At 45.2% G+C, this 15,163-nt stretch overlaps 1 protein-coding gene across 3 annotated transcripts in view; it reads right to left on the bottom strand.

Moving 5' to 3' along the window:
* The window catches only part of pcif1 (phosphorylated CTD interacting factor 1), a 198,167-nt gene extending 190,713 nt beyond the window's left edge, over nt 1-7,454 (bottom strand). Inside the window, exon 1 of one of the 3 annotated variants that reach the window (XM_078236329.1) lies at nt 7,326-7,454. The gene's annotated coding sequence lies outside the window, so the exon portion shown is untranslated. Of the gene's footprint in view, nt 1-5,582; nt 5,667-7,050; nt 7,070-7,325 lie in introns of those variants that run through there. The other 2 variants (XM_078236332.1, XM_078236330.1) reach the window with 2 other exon arrangements.
* Between the last annotated feature and the right edge of the window lie 7,709 nt (nt 7,455-15,163).

Below are 15,163 nucleotides of genomic sequence, written 5' to 3'. Positions count from 1 at the left end.
CTACCAAACCCATAGCCTCCACCAATAGCACCAGATACATAGGAACATGGATCACTAGCAACTTCAAGTCCTCATTCCCATTTTAAATGGAAGATTCCTCATTTAGAAACTCTGGCCCCTTGTTCTAGATTCCCCCATGAGAGGACACCCACCTTCCCTCAAAATCTTATGTTTCCTTAGGTATCTTCTTGTTCTTCTCATCTCAAGGACAGGCTCAATCTTACCCCAGAAGGCAACCTCAAACCCTTTCATCCCAGGAATCACCTAGTGAACCTTCTCCGAACTGCTTCTATTGCAAGTATATCTCTCCTTAAATAAGGAGACCAAACCTGTCCATAGTACTCTAGATGTGGTCTCACAATGCCCTGTACAGTTGCAGCATTCTCTCCCCATTTAAATACTCTGCTTTTCTATTCTTCCTGCCAAAATGAATTTCACATTATATTCCATCTGCCAAATATTTACCCAATCATTCATGCCATTTATAACCCTTCTGACAACTTGCTTTACTACCTATCTTTTTATAAAGATTGAAGCCAGCTTGAAAATCCTTTCATCCAGGTCACTAGTATAGATTGCACTGATCCCTGTGGCACTCCACTAGTTACAGTTTGCCAAGCTGAAAAAGATCCAGTAAACAGCTTCAACTAACTTGGGAAATGGATCAGTTCAGCATTACCAAAACAAAATTCCAACCATCAGAGAACACATTTTTACTTGTAACATATTACTTCAGAACAAGTCTTCAAAATTCCAACTCATCCTACCCTGCAACGAGCAAGTCATCCAGGTGACACCTTTTGAAAATGTTATCCATGTCTCCTTGAAATACAACAAAAGCAAAGAACACAAAATAGTAAACAAATATGTCAGCATAAATGGGCAAATAATAGTGCTGAGATATCGATGGAGATTTCCTCAACTGATGCTCACAAGAAGAGTCAAACTCAATTTTGTATTTCATTTAGTTGAGAAAATAGGGCTTCACGCTTTGTCATTGGATATGCAGGTATTATGTATACAGGAGGTTCACCAGAATAATCCTTGGGAGGATGGATTACCCAATGAGGAACAATCGAGGTGACTGGATCTGTATCCTCTAGAGTTTTGAAGAATAAGAGGTGATCTCATTGAAAATTTTTTAAAGGGTGCGATAGGGTAAATGCAGAAAGAATGTTTCTCAACCAGGGGACAATCTCAGAATAAAGGGATGGTCATTTTAATCTGAGATAGAGGAATTTCTTCACTCAGATGAGTGAATCTTTGGAATTCTCTATCTCAGAGTTGTGGAAGTGCAGTTACTGAGTATGCTCAAGATAGATTTCTAGATGTTAAAGATATCAAGGGATAGCATGGGAAAGTGGTGTAGAGGTAGAGGAGTAGTCGTGATCTAGTTGAAGGGCAGAAGAGACTTAAAGGTTTAAATGGGCTATTCCTGTTCCTATTTAACGCCTGAGCTACAGCCAATTTATACCATCCACAAACTAATAATTCTATCTAGTTTTAACACTGGAATAATGAGCGAAATGGAATATTATACTTTTCAGTTCATTAGAATATTTTTCCTTTAAATACTGTGAAAGCCATGACGCAGACTGCGGTAAATAAAACTGGTATGCCGCTTTTGAAACACATGTTTAACCTCAAAACCATTCAATCCTTAGTGTGTTCCATGCTCCATCCTTGCATTTGAATGCTCATCTACAAATCTTCACTCCTACAACTTTATTTTTCTGTCAAAATAACTATCAAAGGAAACCAGTTATTTTAAATAAACCCTTTTTAGAACTAGATGCTAAACTAGTAACACCAGCTGCTCTGAGTCGCAGGTGCATCATTTCTATCACTGATGGACACCACTTATCTGCTATGAAACTTTCAGTTAACAGTCAGTATGTGGTGATCCATTTTCAAACTCTGATAACTTTCCCTCAAAAGAGAGCCTTGAGAGCTCCCCGTCCAACTTTTGTTCCCTATTTATAATTGTGATTGGAACACAAAAAATTGGAACCTCAATTTTCAACTCTTCGCGGCTCCATTTTCCCCCTCTACTGTCCCTGGTTCACTCCTTGATTGTTAAAATCTGCACTCTACACATTTCTCAGAAATATCCTGCTGCATCTCAGGTAAATATTTGAGAAAATTATTTTCTAGTGACATTTAAATATCAGAAGGGCAGACAAGGAGGAAAAGCTGGTGGGAGTTAGGCTGATAATAAAGGATGGGATCAGTGCATTAGTAAGGGAGAAGTAGCAAAAAAAAAAAAAGAACATGTGGCATTGTTTCGATGATGCGAAGAAACAGCAAAGGGCAGCAGACACTGGGTGGAGTGTGAGGCAGAATATTTATTAATCAGGAGACTTAGTGCCTCAAGTAAACAGCCTTTTATCTTGTAATATTCGAGTAGGTCCACTACTCGAGTGGGGTTGGTCCACTCAAGGACAAGGGAGGGAATCTATGTGTGGAGCCAGAGGAAATGGGTGAATTATTAAATGAGTACTTTGCGTCAGTATTCAACAAAGAGAAGGACTTGGTGGATGATGAGTCTGGGAAAGGATGTGTAGATAGTTTGATTCATGTTGAGATCAAAAAGGAGGTGGTATTGGGGTTCTTGAGAAACATCAAGGTAGACAAGTCCCCAGGGCCTGATGGGATATACCCCAGAATACGGAGAGAGGCAAGAGAGGAAATTGCTGGGGCCTTGAGAGAAACCTTTGTATCCTCACTGGCTACAGGGGAGGTAAGCACAGTAAGAAGTTTAACAACACCAGGTTAAAGTCCAACAGGTTTATTTGGTAGCAAAAGCCACACAAGCTTTCGAAGCTCTAAGCCCCTTCTTCAGGTGAGTGGGAATTCTGTTCACAAACAGAGTTTATAAAGACACAGACTCAATTTACAGGGGAGGTCCCAGAGGATTAGAGAATAGCCCAATGTTGTTCCTTTGTTTAAGGGTAGCAAGAATAATCCAGGTAATTACAAGCCGGTGAGCCTTACATCAGTGGTAGGGAAATTATTGGAGAGGATTCTTCGAGACAGGATTTATTCCCACTTGGAAATAAATGGACATATTAGTGAGAGGCAACATGGTTTTGTGAAGGGGAGGTCGTGTCTCACGAACTTGATCGAGTTTTTTGAGGAAGTGACGAAGATGATTGATGAGGGTAGGGCAGTGGATGTTGTCTACATGGACTTCAGTAGGGCCTTTGACAAGGTCCCTCATGGCGGACTGGTGCAGAAGGTGAAGTCGCATGGGATCAGAGGTGAGCTGGCTACGTGGATACAAAACTGGCTCGGTCAAAGAACACAGAGGGTAGCAGTGGAAGGGTACGTTTCTGAATGGAGGGCTGTGACAAGTGGTGTTCCTCAGGGATCAGTGCTGGGACTTTTGCTGTTTATGATTTGGAGGAAAATATAACTGGATTGATTAGTAAGTTTGTGGACGACACAAAGGTTGGTGGATTTGCGGATAGCGATGAGGACCATCAGAGGATACAGCAGGATATAGATCAGATGGAGGCTTGGGCAGAGACATAGCAGATGGAGTTTAATCCGGACAAATGTGAGGTAATGCATTTTGGAAGATCTAATACAGATAGGAAATATGCAGTAAATGGCAGAACCCTTAAGAGTATTGATAGGCAAAGGGATCTGGGTGTACAGGTACACAGGTCACTGAAAGTGGCAATGCAGGTGGAGAAGGTAGTCAAGAAGGCATACGGCATGCTTGCCTTCATTGGCCAGGGTATTGAATTTAAAAATTGGCAAGTCATGTTGCCACTTTATAGAACCTTAGTTAGGCCACACTTGGAATAGAGTGTTCAATTCTGGTCGCCACACTACCAGAAGGATGTGGAGGCTTTGGAGAGGGTACAGAAAAGATTTATCAAGATGTTGCCTGGTATGGAGGGCATTTGCTATGAGGAGGGTTGGAGAAACTGGAGCGACGGAGGTTAAGGGGAGACCTGATAGAAGTCTACAAGATTATGAGAGGCATGGACAGAGTGGATAGTCAGAAGCTTTTTCCCAGGGTGGAAGAGTCAATTACTAGGGGACATAGGTTTAAGGTGCGAGGGGCAAGTTTTAAAAGAGATGTACGAGGCAGATTTTTTACAGAGAGTGGTGGGTGCTTGGAACTCGTTGCTGGGGGAGGTAGTGGAAGCGGATACGGTAGTGACTTCTAAGGGGTGTCTTGACAAGTACATGAATGAGATGGAAATAGAGGGATATGGTCCCCGGAAGCGTTGGGGATTTTAGTTAAGTCAGGCAGCATGGTCGGTGCAGGCTTGGAGGGCTGAAGGACCTGTTCCTGTGCTGTAATTTTTTTTGTTCTTTGTTCTAGGTCGTGTGTCGGTGAAACACATTTCCCGGACCTCAAAACATAACACTGGTGTTGCATGGTCAATGATGACAGATTCCATGATCCATAAAATCTTGCATTGAAGAGTTTCAAGCCTTGAAGAAATGAAACTTAATCAGAACATCAACTGTTGGATAGCTAATGTAAATATCATTCTTCACACAATGATACCCTGCATCTGAATGGGAAACACTAAATGCACTGCTCATACTAAAAAAAAACTTGCATTCACACTGTGAAAAACATTAAGTCTGTTTAAGAGTAGCCATGTATGAAATGTAGCAGCTTACTTGCTCCAGCCCCCCACAAACAGTAGTGATCATGATCATAATGTTTTTTTCTTATGTTAAATGATGAATATGGTCAGAATAACAGGATGAACTCCCCTGCTCTTCTGCAGAATAGTGCCTTGGGATCTTTGATGTCCACCCATGCAGTCAGATGGGGCCTCAGTTTAACATCTCATCCAATAGACATCCTCAGTCATTACTACACTGTAGCCTTAACCTTGACTTTTGTCCTGAAGTGGGACTTGAAGCCAGGATCTTGTGACTTGGGGATAACACTGCTACCAACTGAGTCAAAGCTGACAGACTGAATTTCATTTCTGGTGTGAAGCTGAGGATGAATATTAGGGGAGGATATTTTAAATAAACTGCTCCTTTGCAATGACAAGTAAAGACTTAAGCTGACAACTGGGGTTATTCCTGCCTGGTCACATGGTATGGTCTAAGATTTCTTGGCCACTTTTCTAGTTTGATCCACAGAACAATTTACTGAGATGCTGAAACATTGAAAACATCGAAAAAGCATTTTCTCATAATGGCATCTCTTGCCATGAGAAAAGCAGGAATCATTCTTGTTTAACACCAGTGAGCAGAACTTCAAAAGGCAGAAAGGCAACAGAACTGGTTGAATTATAGCTCAGCCTCTAATATCAATGGCCAAACACACACTGTTTGGGTTCTTTTCAAATATGTTGCATTAATCAATTATAAATTCACTTCATATGACATACACAGTAATACAAAACTTACATCAACAACCAAACCTAAATAATGTAGGCTCAGACTTCAAAAACTAGTCACTAGATTCTGGTTATAGATCTTGATTTCCAGTTGCCAGGCAGATGCCAGGTACTGATACTCACCAAGATCTGCTGGGAATTGGACACCCAAGTTAGAAATGAGACCAGAGTACAAATCATCCCAGGTTTGCCACTCACCTCATACCTGCATTCCAAATTAAGACTGGACACAAATTCTGATTCTATGTGGCGCACGGAGAGACATGTCCGCGGAAACACTGCGAAACCGAGATAGAACACTAGATATGAATGTGTACAACCCATCGGCACATCAGACCAAATCAAACAACAAAATCAGCTCAGCAAAACAATACCACTAACAACTTGGAATCTCAATCTCATTGCATACCAAACAGGCATCCTATGTACCTAACATTTGAGGTACAAAAGCACTTTGGATCTATATTTACCAAGGAAAAGGATACTACACAAACCATAGAGAAAAAGGAGCGAGTTGAGACTAGATGGCTGAAAATTATCAAACTGTGGCAGTTGTTAAAAGGGCTAGTTATACTTAAGGTTGATAAGTAGAATAGAATACACCAGATGCTGAGGGAGAAAAGATGGAAACTGCAGAGGTATTGGTGCAATCTTCAAGTCCTCCATTGATACTGGAAAAATTACATCCTTGTCCAAAATGCAAGTAACTACAGGCCAGATTGTTTAACCTCAGTAATATGAAAGCTTTTAAAAATGATAATCCATATAAATAATTACTTGGATAATTGCAAATAAATTAGGGAGAGTCAAAACAAATAATCAATCAGCATTTCTACCTAGATACAAGGGCCAGGTGATTTACATTGAAACTCTCAAATCTATCACTATGGCAAAGATTTCCGAGGAACTCTGACAGGGTTAGTCCGCCAGGATGAAGCAGGAGAGTACCATAGGCAGCAAGATGCTGTAGGTTACCACAAAGCAAACAGCTGGCAGTTCACACTTAGATTGCAAAGACCAGATTTCATGAGGTTAAAATGAAACCGGGAAGATGCACCTAACTTGATCCATGGGGAAAAATCTCATCATAAGAAACACATCTGAATTTAAAAGTTCCCAGGCTCAGAAACAAACATAAACCCTTAGAAGAATCACTTTGGACTGGTCCCAGGAGAATTGAATATGCTCTGAACTGCACGCCACCTATTGGTGGCACAGACTGCCCATCAATCTGTCCCTCTCAATACCCTTGTGCTTCCCTCCCCAAAAATCACCCCTCCCTCACACGACCTCTCCCCATCCCTCCCTCCATCCATCCACCACCACCTCATCCCTAGTCTCTTCCTCTGTCCCTCCCTCCAGTCTCTTCCCCACATTCTCCCTCTCAAGTCTTACCCCCCCACACATTATTCCTGTCCCTCCTTTTAGTCTTACCCCCCCCAGCCCCAATTCTCCCTCTGCCCCTCCCCCAATCTCTCCTCTATCCCTCCCTTCAGTCTCTCCCTCCCTTTCCCCGTTGTTGTCAATGGAGCCGCTGTGTTGCCGGCTCTACACTGCGCATGCTCCTATCATGCCGCCCGCCCAGATCCGCAGCCGGAGCTCTGACCGAGGGCGGGAGAAGGAGAGCAGCAGGAAGGGGAGACCAGGGCCCAGGGCCGCTGCTCACTCGATGCCTTGGCAGCGACAGGATGGTGTTTGAGCAGGCAGAGCAGGAGTTGAAGCAATAAAGAGTGAGCGTAGGCCGCTGGTTCCCTCGGACTGGCTCACAACAACAAGCCCCAAGATGGCGGCGGATGCCTGCTACAGCCAAACGCTGCGCCGCCGCCAGCGCCGCTTCCTCCGCTCGGACACGGCCGGGCGCATTGTAACGGGCCGCTGGTGAGGTGTCCAATGCCGCGCTCATCGCGCCACGCGTGTCGATGGTGTGCTCGTCCGCTGTACCTGCCCTATTATGTGTGAGGAGCGACAGCGCCCTGTGTTACCCCCGCTCCCGCCTCCGCTTCACTGCTCGGCCGCCGCCTCCATCTTGTATTCCGGTGCGTCCCGCCGGTCTGCGCATGCGCGCCCTCGCAGCGCCAAGCCCCTGATTGGCTGGCGCCGGATGGGTCTGCGCGCGCTGATTGGCCCGCCAGAAGTCGGCAATAACAAGCGCGCTGAATGGTGGAATTCAAGCAAAAGCGGCCAATTTCTCATTGGATGAGGAGCTCGCGGGCGACGCTAGAACCTTGGTGAGTGGCTGCAGCTGCATGAGCTGGACTGAGAGACATCAAAACAAGCAGGTCAGAGAGAGACAGACAGCAAAACAAGCAGGTCAGAGAGAGACAGACAGCAAAACAAGCAGGTCAGAGAGAGACAGACAGCAAAACAAGCAGGTCAGAGAGAGAGAGACAGCAAAACAAGCAGGTCAGAGAGAGACAGACAGCAAAACAAGCAGGTCAGAGAGAGAGAGACAGCAAAACAAGCAGGTCAGAGAGAGACAGACAGCAAAACAAGCAGGTCAGAGAGAGAGAGACAGCAAAACAAGCAGGTCAGAGAGAGACAGACAGCAAAACAAGCAGGTCAGAGAGAGAGAGACATCAAAACAAGCAGGTCAGAGAGAGACAGACAGCAAAACAAGCAGGTCAGAGAGAGAGAGACATCAAAACAAGCAGGTCAGAGAGAGACAGACAGCAAAACAAGCAGGTCAGAGAGAGAGAGACATCAAAACAAGCAGGTCAGAGAGAGACAGACAGCAAAACAAGCAGGTCAGAGAGAGAGAGAGAGATATCAAAACAAGCAGGTCAGAGAGAGACAGACAGCAAAACAAGCAGGTCAGAGAGAGAGAGAGCAAAACAAGCAGGTCAGAGAGAGAGAGAGAGATATCAAAACAAGCAGGTCAGAGAGAGACAGACAGCAAAACAAGCAGGTCAGAGAGAGACAGACAGCAAAACAAGCAGGTCAGAGAGAGAGAGATATCAAAACAAGCAGGTCAGAGAGAGACAGACAGCAAAACAAGCAGGTCAGAGAGAGAGAGATATCAAAACAAGCAGGTCAGAGAGAGACAGACAGCAAAACAAGTAGGTCAGAGAGAGACAGACAGCAAAACAAGCAGGTCAGAGAGAGAGAGAGAGACATCAAAACAAGCAGGTCAGAGAGAGACAGACAGCAAAACAAGCAGGTCAGAGAGAGACAGACAGCAAAACAAGCAGGTCACAGAGAGACAGACAGCAAAACAAGCAGGTCAGAGAGAGACAGACATCAAAACAAGCAGGTCAGAGAGAGACAGACAGCAAAACAAGCAGGTCAGAGAGAGAGAGACAGCAAAACAAGCAGGTCAGAGAGAGAGAGAGACAGCAAAACAAGCAGGTCAGAGAGAGACAGACAGCAAAACAAACAGGTCCGAGAGAGAGAGACATCAAAACAAGCAGGTCAGAGAGAGACAGACAGCAAAACAAGCAGGTCACAGAGAGACAGACAGCAAAACAAGCAGGTCACAGAGAGACAGACAGCAAAACAAACAGGTCCGAGAGAGAGAGAGAGACATCAAAGCAAACAGGTCCGAGAGAGAGAGAGACATGAAAACAAACAGGTCCAAGAGAGAGAGAGACATCAAAACAAACGGGTCCGAGAGAGAGTGAGACATCAAAACAAACAGGTCTGAGAGAGAGACACCAAAACAAACAGGTCCGAGAGAGAGTGAGACATCAAAACAAACAGGTCCGAGAGAGAGAGAGACACCAAAACAAACAGGTCCGAGAGAGACATCAAAACAAACAGGTCTGAGGGAGAGAGACACATGAAAACAAACAGGTCCGAGAGAGAGTGAGACATCAAAACAAACAGGTCCGAGAGAGAGTGAGACATCAAAAAAAACAGGTCCGAGAGAGAGACACCAAAACAAACAGGTCCGAGAGAGAGAGAGAGACATCAAAACAAACAGGTCCGAGAGAGAGTGAGACATCAAAACAAACAGGTCCGAGAGAGAGTGAGACACCAAAACAAACAGGTCCGAGAGAGAGAGAGAGACACCAAAACAAACAGGTCCGAGAGAGAGAGAGACTTCAAAACAAACAGATCCGAGAGAGAGAGACATCAAAACGAACTGGTGAGAGAGAGAGAGAGAGAGAGACGTCAAAACAAACAGGTCCGAGAGAGAGGGAGAGAGACATCAAAACAAACAGGTCCGAGGGAGAGAGAGACATCAAAACAAACAGATCCGAGAGAGAGAGAGACATCAAAACAAACAGGTCCGAGAGAGAGAGACATCAAAACAAACAGGTCCGAGAGAGAGAGAGACATCAAAACAAACAGGTCCGAGAGAGAGAGACATCAAAACAAACAGGTCAGAGAGAGAGAGAGACATCAAAACAAACAGGTCCGAGAGAGAGAGTCATCAAAACGAACTGGTGAGAGAGAGAGAGAGATGTTAAAACAAGCAGGTCAGAGAGATAGAGGGAGCCATCAAAAAAATGCCAGAGAAAGAGAGAGAACAGGCCAGAGAGAGAGAGATATCAAAACGAACAGGCCAGAGAGAGAATAAGGTGATCAAGGTTTATGGGGAGAAGGAAGGGAATGGGGATGAGAATCGTATCAGCCATGATTGAATAGCAGAGCAGACCCAATGGGCCGAATGACCTAATTCTAACCCTATATCTTATGGTCTAAAACAAACAGGTGAGAGAGAGAGGCACTTCAAAGCGAACACGTCAGAGGGAGACATCAAAATAAACATCAGAGAGAAAGGGAGACGTCAAAACAAACAGATCAGAGAGAGAGAATAAGGGGATCAAGAGCTATAGGGAGAAGGAAGGGGATGAGGATCATATCAGCCATGATTATATGAACATAGAACAGCACAGTACAGGCCCTTCGGCCCTCGATGTTGTGCCGAGCTTTGTCCGAAACCAAGATCAAGCTATCCCACTCCCTATCATTCTGGTGTGCTCCATGTGCCTATCCAATAACCGCTTGAAAGTTCCTAAAGTGTCTGACTCCACTATCAAAGCTATCTGACATTTTTATTCTCTTTTTTTCTTTAACAGTTTTTCATCCTTCTTTGCCAGATCCTGAATTGCTCTCAATCCTCAGATTTGCCACTTTCACTAACACTGTATTAGTCACTTCCTTTGATCAAATGCAGTCATTCATTTCTTTTGTTAGCCATGGGTGATTTACCTTTGCTGTTTTTTTTGTGTCTAAAAGGAATGTATATTTATTTAGACCATGTAGTACTGTAAATATTAGCCAGTGCCTGTCGACTGTCAAATCTTTTAATGTACTCATTTTGTTAGATTCATAGAATCCCTATAGGAGACCATTTGGCTTTTCAATCCTGTGCTGACAACAATCCCACCCAGGGCCTATCCCCGTAACCTCCGCATCTTTGGACTGTGGGAGGAAACCGAAGCACCCGGAGGAAACCCACGCAGACACGGGGAGAACATGCAAACTCCACACCGACAGTGACCTGAGGCTGGAATTGAACCCGGGTCCCTGGCGCTGTGAGGCAGCAGTGCTAGCCACTGTTGCCCAATCCACCATAGTCAACTCACCCTCCATACCTTCATAATTTCCTTTGCTCAGATTTAAGACACTCGTTTTCAAAATGAATCATTTTCAGACTTAATGTGAAACTCATATTATGGTAGCGTTTCGAGTCTAGATGCTGAGAGCAAAGCGGATGAGATTTATGCTATGAAGGTGGGGGGGGTGGGGGGAGCTGTAATTGGTCAAAGGAAATGTGATGATGAGGGCTGAGGAAGGTGCTGAAAGTGTCCATTAATTGATCAGAATGTGTGAATAGCAGAACAGAGGGTATAGATTATTAAGGGACTACCTGAGGAATGTGGCAGTTCCCCTGAAGGTAGGGTTGGGGGTGTTGCTGAAGTCAAGGACCGCAGGACCCAGACCTTCCTGTCACTCGTCACTTCAGACACCACCCTGATCTCCTGTCAGTCCTTGGCCTTTTGTAATCGTCTAGTGAAGCCCAACATAAACTGGGGGAACAGCACTTCATCTTCTATTGGGCATTTTACAGCCTTGAAGGCAGAAGGGAGGCTAGTGATCCGGGGGTAGGGGGGCGCGGTCTGCCTGCAGGGTGTCCGCACTGCGAGGGGTGGGGGGGGGGGGGGGGGGCTGGAGATCGGGGCAGTCCAGGTTGGGTGGGGGGGGGGGGAATGGTCAGGGGTCTGTGATCGGGCTGTGGGGGGGGGGGGGGGTGGTCAGAGGGGCAGCATTGTGGGGGTCATGGGGCTGGCTAGCGATCGTGCTGGCCAGCGAATGGGAGGCTGAGAGTTCAGGGCCACTGCACATGCGTAGAGGCCGCTGATTTCAGCCTCCCGGGCAGGAATAGGCCCCGCCCCCTGGAATCTAATGAGATTCACGCTGGTAGTCTCAGTGTGGGAGATTCTAGTGTGAACTCCCACTGAAAAAAACAGCATGAATTGTTCCAGTTTTCCTGCAAATTCAACACTTGGAATTTCTTTTGGAGAATTCTGCCTACAGTCTCTGTAACCCAACAGGTTAATTGTGGTCAGACAGCATCACACTCTGAAACCTGTGGCAGATGTTACTCAATCGATCTTCTGTGGATTTCTCCTCAAATTCACCCAGATGGTTGTCACATGAGTGGTTCCGAACTTCACTCTCAAAAAGACACACTTTAAAATCTTCTTCTGAACCAGTGCTTTCTGTCAGCTGTTTTAATCAAGAATCCACCTCCAGGTTTCCCAACACTCCTTTCAGTCTTCCTTTGTCTTGAGTTGCATCATGATCCAAACTGCAACAGGAGTACTCTATCCCGAACAGAATATCAGCGCTAACGTTGAGTCTGGATGAAGGCTCATCCAGATTGGAAAAATCAGCTCGGTTCTGTACACAGATGCTGTCAGACCTGTTGAGATTTTCCAGCATTTTCTGTTTGTTTCAGATTCCAGCATTCACAGCAATTTGCTTTTATTATTTTGTATGTATTTATTTATTTGCTTGAACAAAAGAACAAAGAACAATACAACGCAGGAACAGGCCCTTCGGCCCTCCAAGCCCGCGCCGCTCCCTAGTCCAAACTAGACCATTCTTTTGTATCCCTCCATTCCCACTCCGTTCATGTGGCTATCTAGATAAGTCTTAAACGTTCCCAGTGTGTCCGCCTCCACCACCTTGCCCGGCAGCGCATTCCAGGCCCCCACCACCCTCTGTGTAAAATACATCCTTCTGATATCCGTGTTAAACCTCCCCCCCCCCTCACCTTGAACCTATGACCCCTCGTGAACGTCACCACCGATCTGGGAAAAAGCTTCCCACCGTTCACCCTATCTATGCCTTTCATAATTTCATACACCTCTATTAGGTCACCCCTCATCCTCCGTCTTTCCAGTGAGAACAACCCCAGTTTACCCAATCTCTCCTCATAACTAAGCCCTTCCATACCAGGCAACATCCTGGTAAACCTCCTCTGCACTCTCTCTAAAGCCTCCACGTCCTTCCGGTAGTGTGGTGACCAGAACTGGGCGCAGTATTCCAAATGCGGCCGAACCAACATTCTATACAACTGCAACATCAGACCCCAACTTTTATACTCTGTGCCCCGTCCTATAAAGGCAAGTATGCCATATGCCTTATTCACTACCTTCTCCACCTGTGACGTCACCTTCAAGGATCTGTGGACTTGCACATCCAGGTCCCTCTGCGTATCTACACCCTTTATGGTTCTGCCATTTATCGTATAGCTCCCCCCGACATTAGTTCTACCAAAATGCATCACTTCGCATTTATCTTGATGTTTGTATGAATTGTTTAAATTATTAAATAGCTTCTAATTCATCAATGGACTTCATCATAGAAACCCTACAGTGCAGAAGGAGGCCATTCGGCCCATCGAGTCTGCACCGATCACAATCCCACCCAGGCCCTACCCCCACGTATTTACCCGCTAATCCCTCTAACCTACGCATCTCAGGACTCTAAGGGGCAATTTTTAACCTGGCCAATCAACCTAACCCGCACATCTTTGGACTGTGGGAGGAAACCGGAGCACCCGGAGGAAACCCACGCAGACACGAGGAGAATGTGCAAACTCCACACAGACAGTGACCCAAGCCGGGAATCGAACCCAGGTCCCTGGAGCTGTGAAGCAGCAGTGCTAACCACTGCTACCATGCCACCAACTTTTTGTGCTGACTTTTTGCTGACTAGTATTCAACTTCACAAATCACTGGAACATCTATATCTCGACCAGGAGCTGCTATCAGGAGAGAGGAGAGGCTGGTATTACTAAGAGGGCCTTTACAGAATTCACATTACAATTTTTAAAACTTTCCCATCTCTCAATTCTATTCGATGGCTGTACTGCCTGTTTACATTAAATCCTCTTTTTTCATTAAAGCAATGTCCTCATTAATCTCTAATGTTCTCCCTCCTCCTTACCTGGTAGATTTAGTTCCCAGCCCTGACTGTCTTTCAGTTAAGTCTCAGTAATGGCTACCATGTCATACATACCCTTTATTGCAGCTGCAATTTATTCAATTTGTTCCTTTATTCTGTGTGTATAACGAACTCTTAACAGGCCACCACATACCCTAACCTGTCTGCTCTGATGTTTGAGAAACTGCACTTAGTTTATTTTCTTTCCTACTTTTAACTATTTTACATCCTTTAGGTTTTCTTTTACCTGTGGTATCTATTCCTGACTGTCACCCTGTCACTTCCCTTTCATTTGTTTTCAAATCTTCTTCCCCCTTTACTCGTTTAAAATCCCTGTGATTGCCCTAGCTATCCTTTCTGCTCGGACCCTGGTCTAGTCAGGGTTCAGATGAAGGCCATGGCAACACTACAGTATCCTGACCCAGTACTGGTGCCAGTGTGTCATGAAATAGAAATCTTCTTTCCCACATCTCCATAATCTGCTTGTCCCTGTAAAAAGTTGCTCATGGCTCAAGTAATAAAACAGATTATAATCTTTGAGGTCCTGACCTTTAAATTAGCTCCGAGTTTCTGGTACTTTCTAAACTGAACCCTTTCATACTTTTTCCTATACTGTTAATACCAACATGGATCCTAAACCCTAACCCTTATTGGACTCTGATCCTCCGTCTGCAATATCTTTTCAAACTGGTTTGAGATTTCCCTCACTTGGGCACCAGGTAAGCAATATAGCATTTGAAGAAATGACAAACAATAAAGACAAATCTACACGAACCCTCAGCACAAAATTGGTCCCTTTGGCACTTGCACTTTGCAATACAAAATGCTAACACAGACATTTTGCAGCTTCAGCCCTCGATTCTGCTGCCTGGGAGATATCTAACCTCGGACATGTACCTTTGAAAATATCGTGAAGCAAAGCACATTATGGAATCCCACAGTGCAGGAGGCCATAAGGTCCATTGAGCCTGCACCTGTCTGACAGAGTGTCTTACCCAGGCTCTCTCCCCTGCCCTATCCCACACATTGACCATGGCTAACCCATCTAATTTACACATATTGTGACTCTAAGCGGCAATTTAGTATGGCCAGTCTACCTAACATGCATATGGGGGCGATTCTCCCATTCCCCTGTGCTAAAAAAATCAGGATGTGGAAATGCCGGCGTTGGACTGGGGTAAACACAGTAAGGAGTCTTTAACCTTTAGACTCCTTACTAAAAAATCAGTGCAGCGGCTGGGAGATTTAAGTGGTGTGGAATCTGCACTGGACATTTGGCCCCGAGCGTATCTGCCGGCGCCGTCAGCTCTGCGCCGGAAATAGGCGCGGAGCCGCATTATACATGAAGGGGGCAATGCAAATACAATTTAAATAATTGG

The sequence above is a fragment of the Mustelus asterias genome, chromosome 20 (genome assembly GCF_964213995.1).
Source record: "Mustelus asterias chromosome 20, sMusAst1.hap1.1, whole genome shotgun sequence".
Taxonomy (NCBI): domain Eukaryota; kingdom Metazoa; phylum Chordata; class Chondrichthyes; order Carcharhiniformes; family Triakidae; genus Mustelus; species Mustelus asterias.
The sequence above is the reverse complement of the archived record's forward strand: the minus strand, read 5'-3'. Positions and strand labels throughout refer to the sequence as shown.